General features: G+C 35.2%; 1 protein-coding gene across 1 annotated transcript in view; it reads right to left on the minus strand.

The window, feature by feature from the left end:
* LOC138697125 (uncharacterized) overlaps positions 1 to 16,317 on the minus strand; it is a 417,756-nt gene that overhangs the window by 19,870 nt on the left and 381,569 nt on the right. The window lies entirely within an intron of this gene.

The following is a 16,317-nucleotide window of genomic DNA, read 5'->3' on the forward strand; positions in this document are numbered from 1 at the left end:
AATAGTTTCAAAAATGAAGACTGAGTGATTCAAAAGAGGTAAATGAAACTTAAGGTAATTACAACCCTTTCTATTTTCGTTAATTGGATTCTTGTCGCTCATCCTGCATATGAGATTCTATTTTTTTGGGGGAATAAATTATTTATTATTATTACAATCAGGAAACTACAAAAATACATATTAAATATAATAGAAACAAAAATACATTTAAAAAGTATGATATACATAAAAACAAAAATGAACATGTCGGATATTAAAACAAAACATAAATATAAATTAAAGAATTTATACTCTCGTATGAACAAATGCTCGTAATCGGGACTACAAATCAGAAAGAAAAATAAGACAAAATAAACTATAAATATAAGCGATAAAATAGCACAGATTACAAAAACAAGAATATATACGATAAAAAGCAATCACAATTATTGAAAAAGTTTATAACCAATATATAAGACTAATATTTAGCAAATTATCTAACTCTTTGTTAAGTTCCCTTAATAATTTCTTTAATTATAAGTTTAAGATTAATTTTTGCACCATAGTTTCACTTAAAATATTTATCTGTACCTTAAGGATCCTCTCTTAACAAGACACCTGTTTTTATTATAAGCACGATACAGATTGCTTTATTACCTAAATATATGTGGCATGTTTCATGGCCGGTGTTTTATTACAGTAAAGATGCAGCGTGTTTTGCGGGGTTGATAGGCAGTCGTTGCCAGCATGTGTTCTCTTTGCATGCTGTTGCGTAGCTTAAGAATGCCAGTACACTAGTTTAGATGTTCGTAATGTAATCTTTAGTAACTAACCATAGTTAGACAATCAAAAGTCTTTTTGTCTCAGTTCATCTGCAATTAATAGTAATGTGAACGCCATGAATTAGAACACTTATCACATCAAATTTTTATGCAAGAAACAAACATTGAAATCCAGTTAAATCCACAGGCAGCTAGGGATATACTGGGTGTTCATTTCAAAGTGTGTCATGACGTCACTGTTGATGAGTCAGCGATTTGAAGCGAGTTTCAGATTTTGTGTCAGAGAAGTTGCCTATTAATCAAGGCGTTCAATCTGAACTTGAGAAGGTGTACGGTATAACTTGAAAGTCGTAGCAACAGATGGCGGTCTGTACGGTCTGTGTGCTACCATAACCTCCTTCGAACTGTGTTTTGCGCGGCAAGTCGTACGCAGGGTATTTGTTATCATCGGTTGCGTACGGCAACATTCCACAATACAAATCAAATGCTCCGTGTCCATGTTGACCGTCGAAGTTATTGTCAACAAATAGGGCCTACGTAAGTAATCGCCTCCCCATATCCCGACAGTAAGAAAAAACTCACCTCAATACATGTTTCCAAACAGTTCACATTCCTGCCAGTACCGGCGTTACCGTACGTATCGGTTACAACGTCTTTGCGGTAAGTACTCTTCTGAATGAACGCCGGACTTGTTAGGCAACTTCTCTGGCACATAAGTAATACACCTCTGCGGATGTGTAGGAAGATTGAATTCTCTAGGCTCATCGACTAGCCACATGACGGCATACAGCGAGCCATGACACACTTTGAACTGAACACCCAGTTTACGGGGTTCGTGCCAATGTCTAAGTCTTCGTGTATGACACAGTAGAAAAGGGACAGAGATGGGGAAAATTTTATGTCAGATGTATTAATTTCATTCTCCATGTCGTTTTCAGTGTATTATTCTCTTATTAGCACCGTGTTATCATATTACCGATCCTAAATAGTTTCTGCAGATTAAAAGATCGTTAAATAAAGAGAATCCCACCTATCTATCTTCTACCCGCTCTTACAGAAGTGTGTAAAGGCCAAAGTTGTAGAAGACGCGGATGTATATCCTTATACTTCAGCAATACCGCTTGATATGCAGAGAGAGTTTAGACTAACACCCTCGCCGCTTTACACAAACTCTGTAAGCTGCAGAGTAGAAGTGAGGAAGGGAAGAGATATTCACTCTTCAGCTATTTGCTCACAGTGTTACACCTGCTTTGTGTGGAACAGAAACTGTTTACATCTCCGACCTACGACCATCTCGTGTACATATGAGAAGCTAGGAATGTCTGCATATTTATAAGTTATGCAAATATGAGCTTATTCATCCTACACTACCAGAAGTAGTTCAGTCAATTTCACAAAGACTAGTCAGGAATGCAGAATGGTGCTAAGATATAAGATATCCCATATGCTTATAACTATATTCGTTGTCCTTTCTTTTTCAACCCCCAATTAAAACATTTGCCCATTACTCAATGACTATCCTGCACACAATTGACATAACTTAATTTCTCATGCGACAATTTTGTATAGTCTACATGGCAAGAGCGCGTCGTACAGCCCCAGCCGATCTGGCTATACCTGAATTGATAATTTTTGAAATGGAATGTAATCAAACAACCCGCTACCCTTAAGTAAAGGGTCTTCAACCGCAAAAGATTGAATTAGAATCAACTAGAAGAAAATCAGTCACATAATTCTTGCCGAAAGTTTCTCGAACTTGTGCAAATATTTTCACTGCAAAATTGAAATTAAAATTCCTGATAAATGATCTAAATGCATTAACCTCACTTGAGGTTTTGGTTTATCTACAGAAAATCAAAACTCGAGTGGGGTTTAATTGACTATTACACGATCAGAAGGAAGTATATAAAGATTAGTAGAAATAAAGTATTCTAATACAATAAAATATTAATTGACTTAATAAAATACTAAACTGTCTTGAAAATGTATTATTGTATCAACTCATCATTACAAATATTACGATAGATGGCACTAGTGTGTTATAATCTGCTGTTCTCTTTTTAACATTTGTGCCAACTATACAAACTCCATTGAACTCTATGGACGATTACTAGTCAAGAAGGTTTTTTGATTCAGTTTCATTTTTATTAAAATAGTTTCATTCCACTTGAATTACACTGGTCTACAAATTGAGGAAATTTCAAATGTTCTATACTGAAATTGATGCGCTGATTCCAGATCTGTAATCAGATTTATCATAGCACGTCAGGTTTTTGAGTTGTAGGACAGTAACATTAATTATGAATCTTACTATTCAGTATATACCTGTACTGTAAAGTCAGATATATAAATTGAGTTTAGTTTATATATTCTTTACATTATTTTAAATACTTTTATAAGAAGATATACCTACACTTTTAATATGTAGTAAGCACTAAAAACTCTGTTAAAAGTGCTTGAGACTTTTACTTTTCCGCTTATGTTGGCACGTGATTGATTGCTGTAGGAACCAGCAGAAATCACCCATCATGCTATGACCGTATTGATCTGGTACCTGGATTCCATCGTTGATAAGTCCTGATGGAACCTCTCACCATGTTCGTCACTTTCAGCGGCGAGATTTGATGGAAAAAGGTCAAGGTGTGAATGAAGAAAGTGCATTTTTAAAGACATGCGACAACCTAGATTCTGAAATACTCTAAGCATATTATGTACTAACTCAGCATAATTATCTTCTCTATAATTTTTTAAAAACCTAGTTGATACTAGTACAAATGTGTCCCAAGCTTCGCCTGAATGTAGTGCCTGCACCGGGTACCGTCAAGAGATCTGCCGGGAATGGAACGAACAGCTGCTAAATTTGCTGTCATTTCCAGGCTAGATATCCATTCACTAGTCAAAAACCCTTTCTTGTTAGCGATCCAACTGTTGGCGACTGTTACTTTGCTATAGCCTACATCTTAACACCTTTTCCCCGCCCTGAAAGGGTCTTCCATGATTCATATTCACGACCCCGCAATTCTTCTCGGAAATTTCGTATTGTAGTTTTAGTAAAGTCTTCGGGAAAAGAAAGGCAAAGGGAATCACACGACGATTTGAGTTCAACATCTGTCTCAGCATGTTAACATGCGGATTATCTACTTTGATTAATGATAGACAGATGTTACAATGTTAAAGAAAAGCTTCCCACTGTACTGTATAATATTTCAGATTTGCTCCAGTAACATCTTGTGACGTAGAACGAATATTGTCAGAGTACAAAAGTATTATTTTAATTTTTTGTCTGAGTATAAAGGAGTATTACTTTTGATAAAATGAAAATGTTCATTACTATTTGTTATAATGAGGCTAGAATCATAACTGTAAACTTTGTAGGTTATTTTTATATGTATGGGTAAATTATTTTAGATTGGAAATTACGAATTTTTAATTAAAAATTATTGTTTATTTTATATTATTCGTTTATTTTTTTTGTTATAAGGCTGTTTGGTTAGTATAGATTTTTATTAACCAAGTCCTTTCATGCATAGACATCCAAGATGATTCTGTCGCGAGTCGTACGTCTATTAACTGATTTCCCTATCCATTAACTCCATTCCCCATTCCGGTCAGGCCTGGAATGATTAATTGAAAAATCAAAGTGACACTTGTGGCGAACAAGGTTGTAGTTGTGGTTTTTCTAGGGATTCTCTCATCTCCCTAATACAGACATCGGTATCATTCTGTTAACATCTCTCCATTCCATTATCATATTCATCAGAAATTATTTTTTCTTCTAACATCGGTTGAGACTGAACCAGGGACATTTGGAGTTGCCTACATGCACCCTGGATACAATCTGTACGTTAGAACGATCGGCAGATGTGGGTGAGAATTTGTCTAGCTGTAAGTTACAACAATGGACAAGAGAATAGTCCATGTGCCGAGTCGTCATGATCTCTGTCTTCAAATGAATGAATGAATAAATAAATAAATAAATAAATAAATAAACAAAAGCCACATCTGTCTCTTTCAGCCTTGCTACTCTATCGCATGTGCGAATATTCGAAGGAATTCATGAATAGTATATAATCAAATAGGCCAATAGCATATGCGTAACTCTCACGGTTACTTGACTAATCTGAATAATGCAATCGGGTCATATGCACGTATAAATAATGCATAGTGTGTTTCTTTTAAATTTTAATTACGTTCATGTTGCTATTCTGTACGACAATAACAATGCAATATCCACAAAAACTATAATAATGTCATTCTCCTGAAATTATTTTCCAAATAATGGTTCTGAAAAAAAACGGGTAAATATTGTTGGAATTAATTAATTAATTTAACACCACTGCACTGTAAATACTCCACATACTGATATCCAGGCTTAGGATCCGAGACACTTTAGCAACCAATGTACAGCTGTCAAAAGAAAAAGTGACCGCTATCTAGAATCTAAGTTCCCTTCGGGTATTTCCGCTACAATTTAGAGACAGGCGACGTTATATGTTGTTGGACCATGTTGCCTGATATCTACAGTTATAATTAAAGTGTTCTCTATGCTAGTGTGATAGCGTAATGATAGCGTTTCGGGCTGGTATTTGTGAGGTCGTACGTTCGAACACAACATAGTGCTTTTTACGTTTTTTAAAGAGAGAAAGAACATATAATTGTTCCCGTCTCTTTTATGACTCTTTTAGTAATTAACACCAGGTTCATGAATGTATTATGCCAGATTTTATCATTATTCTTATGACATTAAGTCTGCAAATGGAAAGAAAGAAAGAAAGAAAGAAAGAAAGAAAGAAAGAAAGAAAGAAAGGCAGACAGACAGAAAAAAAGAAAAAAGACAGACAGACAGAAAGAAAGAAAGAAAGAAAGAAAGAAAGAAAGAAAGAAAGAAACATTATATTCTCAACAAAAATATCTTTCGTAGCACAAACGAAACACACTCACGGCTCTCCCTTAGAAAATTCAAACAATTAAACGTTAAAAAAACATAACAAGAAGTCACGATTCAATATTTAGTCCATCTTCCTCTCATCTCATCTCTCAGTCCATGAGGATTTACTTGTCTAGTCCCTTTTAGAAAGAGAAAGAATACTCACCATCTCTCTCTACCCTCATTTATGGTGACGGCGATATGATTAACACTCCTTCCAACCACCACGAGTTAGCAGCGGCGGCACTCTCTTCCTCTTCAAATTCTGACTCCTCTCCGCCAGAAAGTTCCTCGTCCGTGTCCCTGTCGTCCAAATTTATTACGAACCGATCAATAATTTCATCTACTAGTCCGTCCTTTTCCCAATAAAATTGTTCAACTTTTTCTACGTGTTCACAGGCCTTTCTCTAATTATCTTCCGTCACTTTTGCAAGAGCGCTCTCAAACAACAATTTCACATCTTTACTTTTGAGCGAAATATTACGCTTCGCAACGTCATTTTTAACCTGCCCCCTTATTAATTCGTCCGCGTATAAGTCACAAAGGTATGGTGGCTGTCTCACCACAATATGGGAATGCATTGTCGCAATTTGGTCGATTTTGTATGTTTTGAAATTGTCTTTTTTAGTTTTTACAAATTCATACAATACAGGTTTCGTGGATCGTAAATCAAATTCAACGTTATTGCTACGAAGCCAGGACTGCAGTTCAGATTTCGACGTTGATGAAATCGGTGCCTTATTGAGTTCTGTTGAATGATAGGAGGCATTGTCCATAACAATGATACTATTGAGAGGAATGTTTGGTAATAATTGATTAATGAACCATTTCTTAAATACAGTACTGTCCATCTCCTCGTAGTTTCTCTCTCAAACTCCATATGCTTCCAGTGAATAAGTTTTCCTTAATTAACTCGTCATTTATATCCTTCAAACTAGGCAATAAATCAGTCCGATATAAAGAATAAATTACTCGTTTTATAGTGGCGGCAGATAATGAGTCAATTGCAATTTTCTGAGGGGTCCTGTTTGGGCGTTTCTTTCCTGAGTTCGCAGAACATTTCCACTTTCCAGCGCCTCCCTTTGTTTTTTGTTTGTTTGTTTGTTTGTTTGTTTTTTTTTTAATCCTGCTAACACTACGATATACCTGTCACTGCACAGTTCTTTCGATAACACTCGACACAGATATTACTTGCTTTCCACATTTCAGTGCCTCATATTCTTCAGTAAAGAATTTGTGTATATTAATAACCATGTTCATACTGTCCGACTTCAAGGTTTTCCCGCGTTTTCCCACATTGCCTACCATGATTATTAAAAACAAGAGCACAACACTCATTACAATGTTTAAGGTAACAGGGAAACCATGCAATTCCGAAAACATTTTGTTTAAATTGTGAATTATGTTGTATTAAATTAATACAACAAGACACACACTTACTCACTACTCACTATTCACGAAATATTACTGAATAAATAAACTCGAACAACGCCAAGTCGCCACTGAGAGATCCATTAATTGGGTTTGCAAAAGTGTGTTCTAGAAGGGCTAAGGGAGAGGAAGGGAAGAGAATTCCAAGAATTCTGCAAAAGAAAACCTTTTCCCCGTTACATCTATTGGCGGTCGGTAGACAAGGATCGCAGACAAGGACAGTAGAAATCACGCCAACTTAACCCTCATGCACTGTAGGTACATCTTGCAGTCGAGTGGGCATGGAATCGACTAGTCTTTTCAAATAGCAACTGTTCTCAATCACGGAATCCCAGGCATCCTGGACGAGATTCTACAAATCATCAGGACGTCTTGGAAGGGGAATGGGCCAATTTTTCCGTACATGTTTCTTTACATGTGCCCCGTAGCTCAGTCGGAAGAACGTCCGAATTTAGATGTCAACGTCTCAGGTTCCAATGCTGGTCACTCTTTTTCATTTTATTGTGTTACAGGATAGTATAATGTAATAATATAAGAAGAAAAAGCTAACACTAGTATTATGTAACTATATTGTTTCGAATTTAACATTAAATTTACATTACTTATATAGGTAAAGAATGATAACAGAATATAAATGATAACTTGAATATTATTTATATCGCCATAGAACGATAACAGAATACAAATGATAACTTGAATACTATTCATATTGCTAAAGAACGTCAACAAAATAAAATAACTTGAATATTATTTATAAGGCTAAAGAACGATAACAAAATATAGATGACAACTTGAATATTATTTACATCATTAACGAACAATAACAGAATATAAATGATAACTCGAATATTATTTATATTGTTAAAGAACGTCAACAAAATAAAATGATAACTTGAATATTATTTATAACTCTAAAGAACGATAACAGAGTATAAATGACAACGTTAATATTATTTATAACGCTAAAGAACGATAACAGAATATATATGATAAGTTGAATATTAATTATATCACTAAAACGATAACAGAATATAAATGATAACTTGAATATTATTTATATCGCTAAAGAAGTATTTTCTTCTAACACAGAATTAAAAAAAAAATATATTATTTATTAAAGAATGTAGTTGAAAGAGCATGATATTGTAAACATGAGTTTCAGCAATAAAATAACAGAAAGAGAACATGACAAAGCTAACAAGCTTATGAGTTATGAGGGAAACGCTTCATCACTATACAGTGAACTACCACCATTATGCATTATATATATATATATATATATATATATATATATATATACACATAATTTTGTTCATATAGCAGAAGGACAGTGTTTCACACATACCAATTTTCATTATTGTACAAGATACAGTAATGGAGGAAAAAGTGTTGAATATTTCCAAAAATTTTACTGCTGTAATCTGTATCTAACATCTTAAAAATCTTAGTTCCGAAACTGCTTCTATAAGCGCATGCATCATGTAACATCACCATTATCCGAAGTGGACTTAGAAAATATTCGCTGATCACGAGTGCGGCCACTTTTTTTTTAACACCTGTACGCACAACTTGACTATAGAGTTTCTTGAACATAGTAGACAGACATACTGTTAATGTAAACAACGACATTAATGTGCTGCGTTATATTCTACTGTTAATAATACAATCTAGTGACGGTGGAAAATGAAGTTGGATATATACCTAACAAGGTTTCATGTTCCTCGGCGACGTTGAAGACGTTATCGTTACAATGAACAACCATATATATATATATATATATATATATATATATATATATATATATATATATATATATATATGTATATATATATACTTGCAACTAGTTCGAAAAAACTGTTCACTAAGATTTGAAAATGCACTGTGATGACCTGAGTTCATTTCGTAGGGAGAGATGGAAGAATACTGTATATTTGATCATGTACACTAACGTACAGGTAAATAAAACTCAACGCGCCACCTCACTCCATCTGTACTCCGTTGCACTGTAACTTCACTTCATCTTAAGTTGTCTCGGATCCTAAGTCTGCTGATATCAGTTGTTGGAGCGGTATTCTCCAGTTATGGGTAGGCTATTTATCGTAAGGCCGGCACCATACTGTATCGGGCATTCTGTCTCGGACAGGCTCGTTTTCTCTCGACCCGTACGATGTGACGATGATTCCATGCATTCTTAAGAGGCTGCAGCATACTCCATCGGACATTCTCACTTTGACCGTTCGATGTGAGGTGATTACAGCATTTTATGAGGCTGCAGCACACTGCATCGGACGAATGTCCGATGCAGTATGCTGCCGGCCTAACATTACAGACACAGAATTATTACGCTTTTTACATTATAATTAATAAACTAATGAGATACTTATTATAGATTTGCATCGAGCTTCAAGCTAAGTTGATGAATGCGCACAACAACAGAATTTTACATTGAATGTACAACATTTTATTTCTCTTCGAGGCTTTTATCTTGAATAAGAGAAACATACATTCTCTATAGTGGAACTTTTGACAAAATTGGCTAATCTTAAGCGATTTTTTGACACAGTTATTGTGTACAATTATGAATTACATGATAACTATGTGGTGAAATCTATAATTGACGCAATTGTGCAACATTATAAACTGGATGATAATTATACGTTTCATCTTCGGCACAAAAATTACTTGAACTGGTTGGTAGCACTCATTAATAATTTAACTGTAGCACGATCCTTTTCATTTCTACGCCAACTACTGTTCCTCCTTCGTCTCTAATCCCCTAGTTTGTCATATGCCTTCTTTCATAATACAAAGCATAGTGCCGAGTTATGAAAGCGTGGGAACTCTCTTCCTATTCCCCTTTGCCTTCCTGGTGAGTATGTGGGGAACCTGTTGCGCCTTGTATGTCATACATTTTCCCTATGGAATGTATTAATTATATATGTATTTACTAACTACTTCTGAGCATTGAATACCTCATACAAGTGCTTCAATACATCGAGATTAGTGAAGCATGTGAACCTAATCTGAGCTTCTGTTTAATTCATAAGATCATTGCAATTGCAATTTGATCCTGCGATTAGGGATTAGCAAATGTGCGTATAAACTGCGCATACATAATGTAGCAGCAAGAATCGCATGTGTTGCTTCAACAACAGAGACCTCTTTACGAAAACAACGCGATTTAATTTTATGAACAGCAAATAATAAATGATATTTACAATAAACTTATACAATTTTAAATTTATTTTAAATCAATATTATTCAGAGTTTTAAATAAATAATGAAATTTTATAGCCTTTCTATACAAAACAAATACAAAGAGAATTTTATAATTCAAAGAATTCAAAACGCAAATTCAACTTTAGCCATTACTATTTGTTATTTTTTTTTTAATCTTAGAATCTGCTATAGCTTTTCCGATTTCAAAGAGAAACTTCGAATTTTCGATTTATAAGGTTAATTTTATTTATTTGTTTATATTTCCTATTTTTTTGAGGGATATTTTAATCAATGAGATTCATTTTGTCTTAAATTGTTCATTAATATATTCTCACAAATTTTCTTAACGTTTTATTTATTTCTAATTTGGTATTTCCAAATGTATTCTTTAGGAACTACAAAATGCTTTCAACGTCGCCAAGAGACATGAAAACTTGTGAGGTATATCCTACTTCATTTTCCATAGTCACTAAATTATACTATTAACACTACTGGGTGTTCATTTCAAAGTGTGTCATGACGTCACTGTTGAGAGTCAGCGATTTGAAGCGAGTTTCAGCTTTTGTGTGAGAGAAGTTGTCTATTAATCAAGCCGTTCAATCTGAACTTGAGAACGTGTACAGTATAACTTGAACGTCGTAGTAACAGATGGCGGTCTGTACGGTCTGTGTGCTACCATAACCTCTTTCGAACTGTGTTTTGCGCGGGCAAGTCGTACGCAGGATATTTGTTATCATCGGTTGCGTACGGCAACATTCCACAATCCAAATCAGATGCTCCGTGTCCATGTTGACCGTCGCAGTTAATGTCAACAAATACGTAAGTAATCGTCTTAACCCTCTCCACATATCCCGATAGTAAGAAAAAACTCACCTCTGTACATGTTTCGAAACAGTTCACATTCCTGCCACTACCGGAGTTACCGTAAGTATCGGTAAGTACTGTTCAGAATGAACGCCGTACTTGCTAGGCGACTTCTCTGGCACATAAGTAATACACCTCTTCGGAAGTGTAGGAAGATTGAATTCTCTAGGCTCATCGACTAGCCACATGACGGCATACAGCGAGCCATGACACACTTTGAACTGAACACCTAGTATAATATAACGAAACACATTGACGTCGTTGTTTACATTCGCAGTATGTCTGTCTACTATGATCAAGGAACTCTATAGTCAAGTTGTGCTTACATTGGTTTCTAAAGTGTCCCGGATCCTAAGGCTAGTTATAATAATTTACTTCTTCACGAAATTTTTCTCGACATGAAAAAAATATACAAATTCTTAAGTCTGACATTAACTTTATAATCAAAAGCAGACTATTGAATATTATATCAAATGCTGAAACTTAACATCCCTAACTTTTTGGAGCTCCATACAGGTTCCATCTCCAAGGCAAATTGGTACGATCTATACCTAGAGCAGTGGTCGTCAGCACTCGCTGAAATGTGCAATGGGTACGCGGTGCCGTCCCATGTGCACTGTGGTGGAACAGGTAGAGATAGAGAGCATACCCACTAGCAGCTACGAGAGCACTATAGTGCACAGCGTTTTCCGCGGGTTAGAGAGGTTAGCCCCAGCGTGCTCTGTGCTGACGACCCCTGACCTAGAGGGTCACCTACTCTGTTGGGTAAAAGAGCAGAGCCACTTTTTTGGAGTAGTCAAGCATAAACGAGCTGAAGAGTCACCTACTGTGTTGTGTATATTTCCATTTCGTTCTGTCGCATCTCGTTCTGCGGATTAATATGTACTCAACTCGTCTTCTTGTGAGCATCCAACCCAAACACAGACCATTATACATTCAACTTTTCCTCTCATCCTACATAAAAATAAAGCATTAAAATATTCGGCCTATCACCTTTCTTTCAGATATCATAAGACAAACTAATCTGTGGAAAAAATAAAAGTATTAGGAGTCTGAATTGCCAATCGTTACCTTTTTATGTAGATGACGCATGTCTTATAAATCGATAGGAGAAGGAAGATTTGTATGTGCAAACCCACAGTATTCGAATCACTATAGTTAACCAAATGACCCACATAGTAAGTCATCTCACACCACAGTGCAGTGCAACGATGGATAAATTTATAGAAAGACAGGGAGGAAAACCTAAATTACTTTATTTAGGAAATATGTATATTTTGAAATCAGAGAAAAAATGGGTCGCAGCGGTGGTGATGCATAAATAGAAAATATGCGGGAGGACACAACAGATATTGGCGATTGTAAATTACCGTTCATTCATGTGCATCTGATATGGAGAAAATGGAAGAAGAGACGTGCCGATTTCAATATAAGAAAAGAGAGAATTTACTCAATACCAAAAATCTATATATTATTACGAAACAGCGGTAATAACTTTTTAACTACACCAGTGGTTAAAAAAGATACTGCCGCTCCTAAGTTTGAAGAACTGAGAAAGAATTTGTTTCTTATTGGCGTTTTTATGCATTATATAACTTAAAGGTATGTCAAAATTTTGGAGAACCATTCCTCATGTTATCTAGAGGATGAAAATATAGGCTTATATGAACACACGTCCAGAAACGCTACTATTTCCTTACAACTTCGACGAAGTTATAAAGAGTTCTTGAAGAACAACTTGTCTGTTCTGTTATAAAATCGCCTATTAACAATAAGACGAAACATTTATTTCAACCACCATGGAACTCCTACACATTTCTGTGTTTGTGATCGTCAGTTTCTCAATCGAAATTTTCGTGACAGCTGGATAGGTATACGTGGATCAATTACTTGGCCTCCACGTTCTCCAGCCTTAATCCACTAGACTTTTACTACTTATTTGTGGAAGCACTTGAATTCGCTTGTGTATGCAACTCCAGTAGGCTATATAAGATGTAGGAAGTTTTCGTGTCCGTAATATGGAGGACTATGAGACAATCCGAAATTCTCCGATACATCAGCCCATCCGGAGAAAATGCGACGGTCAAACGATGCTTGTATCAGTGCTAACGGAGGACATTTTAGCAATTACGACATTATAAAATACTTGTAATTTTTTTTTCGTATGCTATCTTACATTTTGTAATGTTGGCTACATCTGTTTGCTTCCCACATTTGTGGTGTTCAATGTTGTAGTACGGTTTGTAATGTACACGATAGCTGTGATGGTTCCACACAAAAAAACAAACGTAATTTGTGCGTCATACAATGCAAACAGAGTTGCAGAAAAAGAGCTTCAACAAGGAAATAAAGCGTTTTAGGACCCATGTACAGTTTCCCTGGAAAAGGATGAGACGATTGAATATTCCTAAGTCTCAGATGCAAGACACTGCGCATGATCGGAGACCAGAGCACCGACACACAAGATAACGAATATTGAGTTACTTAAATTCAGGCTATTTGGTTTGTTACTAGCATCGTTCCGAAATTCACTTCAAAAACTGCAAAAAATATGATAATATTACGTAAATAAAAGATAAATATATACATAAATCGTGTAGTTAAATCGACAATGGACCTTCATGACTAGATCGACACTCCGCACAGAAAGGAACGCTTTCATGTCGTTTCAATAGCTCAGACGGTAAGACTTCTGCGTGTTGTGTAGAAGAGTGCGAGTTCGATTCTTAGTCTACACAACGATTTTTTTTGTCTAAATAACGTTGAAATAGCTAAGTAACGTTGAAATAGAGATTTACAAAGTCCTGAGATTAAGTGTTAATGATCGCAAACAATACAAAATTACTAGTTATAATATTATAAACGTTAATCTAATGAATGCATTTATACAAACATATACAATGTAAATGCATATATATTAAAAACTAACAATTAAAACGTAATTAAAAAATATATGTAACAATAGACAAACTTTTACAAAGGTTTAGAGTCCTTAGGCTAAGTCCTTTGTTGAGTAATTACTACAATATTTTATTAATAGCTTTCCCATATGTGTAAGAAATGCACTCGCACAAAACAATTTTTGTTAAAAGTATGGCTTTGTATTATTTCTTTCTCACCCCTTCAGATAATTTTAACTATTTTATCTACGTGTTTGCAATAGTATTTAATTTAATGTGCATTCAATTTTATTCATGTTATGATTGAATGAAAAAACACTGTTGCAGTTATTGACTAATTACATATATTAATACTAATTATTAATTGCATCTGTTAAGTAACCAATTGCAGTATCTTTTGCAAAATCTTGAATGTTTAAGTTCTCAATAATATTTCTATACCATATACTATAACACGTTAAAAGAATTTGCAATAGATTTGGGATCCTCTATTTTATAATCATTGGTTTTAATGAAACAAATATTTTCTTTCTTAGGATATATACAAGTTTAAATTTAATAATATTCCGAAGAGGTTTAATTGCATTATCTGAATGTTGTACTTTTCTATTCAAATATATTCTATTTCCCTCTTTCATAATTTTTTATAAATTACACTGTACTTCGTGCAGTATTTAAGAACATGAGGATCATTACATTGCAACTCATTACATATAGATTCTTCTTTTTAATGCATGAGATTTTGAAGTCCCTGCGTTATCTACATGTTTTTACTTTTGAATTTTTTCACAACATTGAGTGGAGAACATCCACTGAAGTGATTATGAAATTAAGTGAAAAATTCAATACATTTACTCTTAATATCAGTAGTACCAGTGTCATATATGTTTTTCCAAGATTCATTTTGTAGACATAAATGTGAATAATCACTAGATACAGCATTTACGATCCTTTCTTAGTTTTTAAATTAATATTTTGAAATTGTTCAGTAACATTGGAAACACTTAGGATTTGTTTATCATGTTCAGACAAACCATTGATTATAGGTACTGTCGAATAGGAATTCAGTCTAATTCTGTGTACAAAACATTTATCAATGTCTGTGCTACTTCAGCTTGTTCGCTGTGGGAAAATGAGTCTACGACTAAGGTTTCCAGTTTCAAGGAGTGAATTTAATTTACTTTTACGGAAAAGTTCCGAGAGATAATCTATGTTTATATCACTACAGATCACAAATTCCATATGAGATATCTAAAGTCTTTTCTTTACAAATTCAATGTTGGCTATAAATATTAATAAATAATCTAAGAAATATGAATGATTGTAGTTAGAAGTCTGATTTACATTATAAAAAGCAAGAAGTTACATTCCTCCGCAAGATTCGAACTTTCGGTGATGGTTTTGTCGTCCAACGCACAACCACGGACCTATTCAATGCTTATGTTAATAATCTACAATTTAGCTGTAGCAATGTGGTGTCATAACTTGGGGTTTGTTTACTTAATGTAATTAGATTTAATTTGATTATTTTCGCAACAATTGGACTTCCTATTATTTAGTTATTTAATTTAGTGTTGATATATTAACTCTTACTATGCAAGCTGCCTGTTATTTCAATAATTCTATATCAAGTTAATAGTCATTGTCTACACTAAAGTATTATCTACATCCCTCATTTCTCATCGTAATGGCGAACCGACGTGACATGACGAGTTATAGCTCTAGTTGAGGCTGGATATGGGGCTAGATCTGCTGGCCGTTTGGTCGGTGTTCCTGGAAGTACAGCCGCGAGGTGGGTTCATCGTGACCAAAATTTAGGGGAGGTCGAAAATCGCCCTATTCCTAGGCGTTCGCGGATTTCTTCATTGTAAGAGGATGCTCTCTTATTCGAGACAGTTCGACAGGACCCCTTTCTGACTGCTAACGAAATAAGAGCAGCATCTAACTTTCCCGGCTCTTCACAGACTATGATCAGCAGGTTGAGGAACCGCGGTATTAGGAGCCGGAGGGCTGCGCAATTGGAAATATTGGGGGAAGCACGACCTGTCGACCATCTTGCCTTCGCTACCCATCGAGTGATTACGAAGGTCCTGTCCGTGTCTATCGTGAGGATGGTCTCCCACATGCCCAGCGCTATGTGCACCGACGTGAAAGATCGGGGCGCTTTAGCATATCGTGTTAGGGGTGGATGTCTTACGATGGACCTGGCGTTATA

Source organism: Periplaneta americana, chromosome 3 (assembly GCF_040183065.1).
Source record: "Periplaneta americana isolate PAMFEO1 chromosome 3, P.americana_PAMFEO1_priV1, whole genome shotgun sequence".
NCBI classification, from domain to species: Eukaryota; Metazoa; Arthropoda; class Insecta; order Blattodea; family Blattidae; genus Periplaneta; species Periplaneta americana.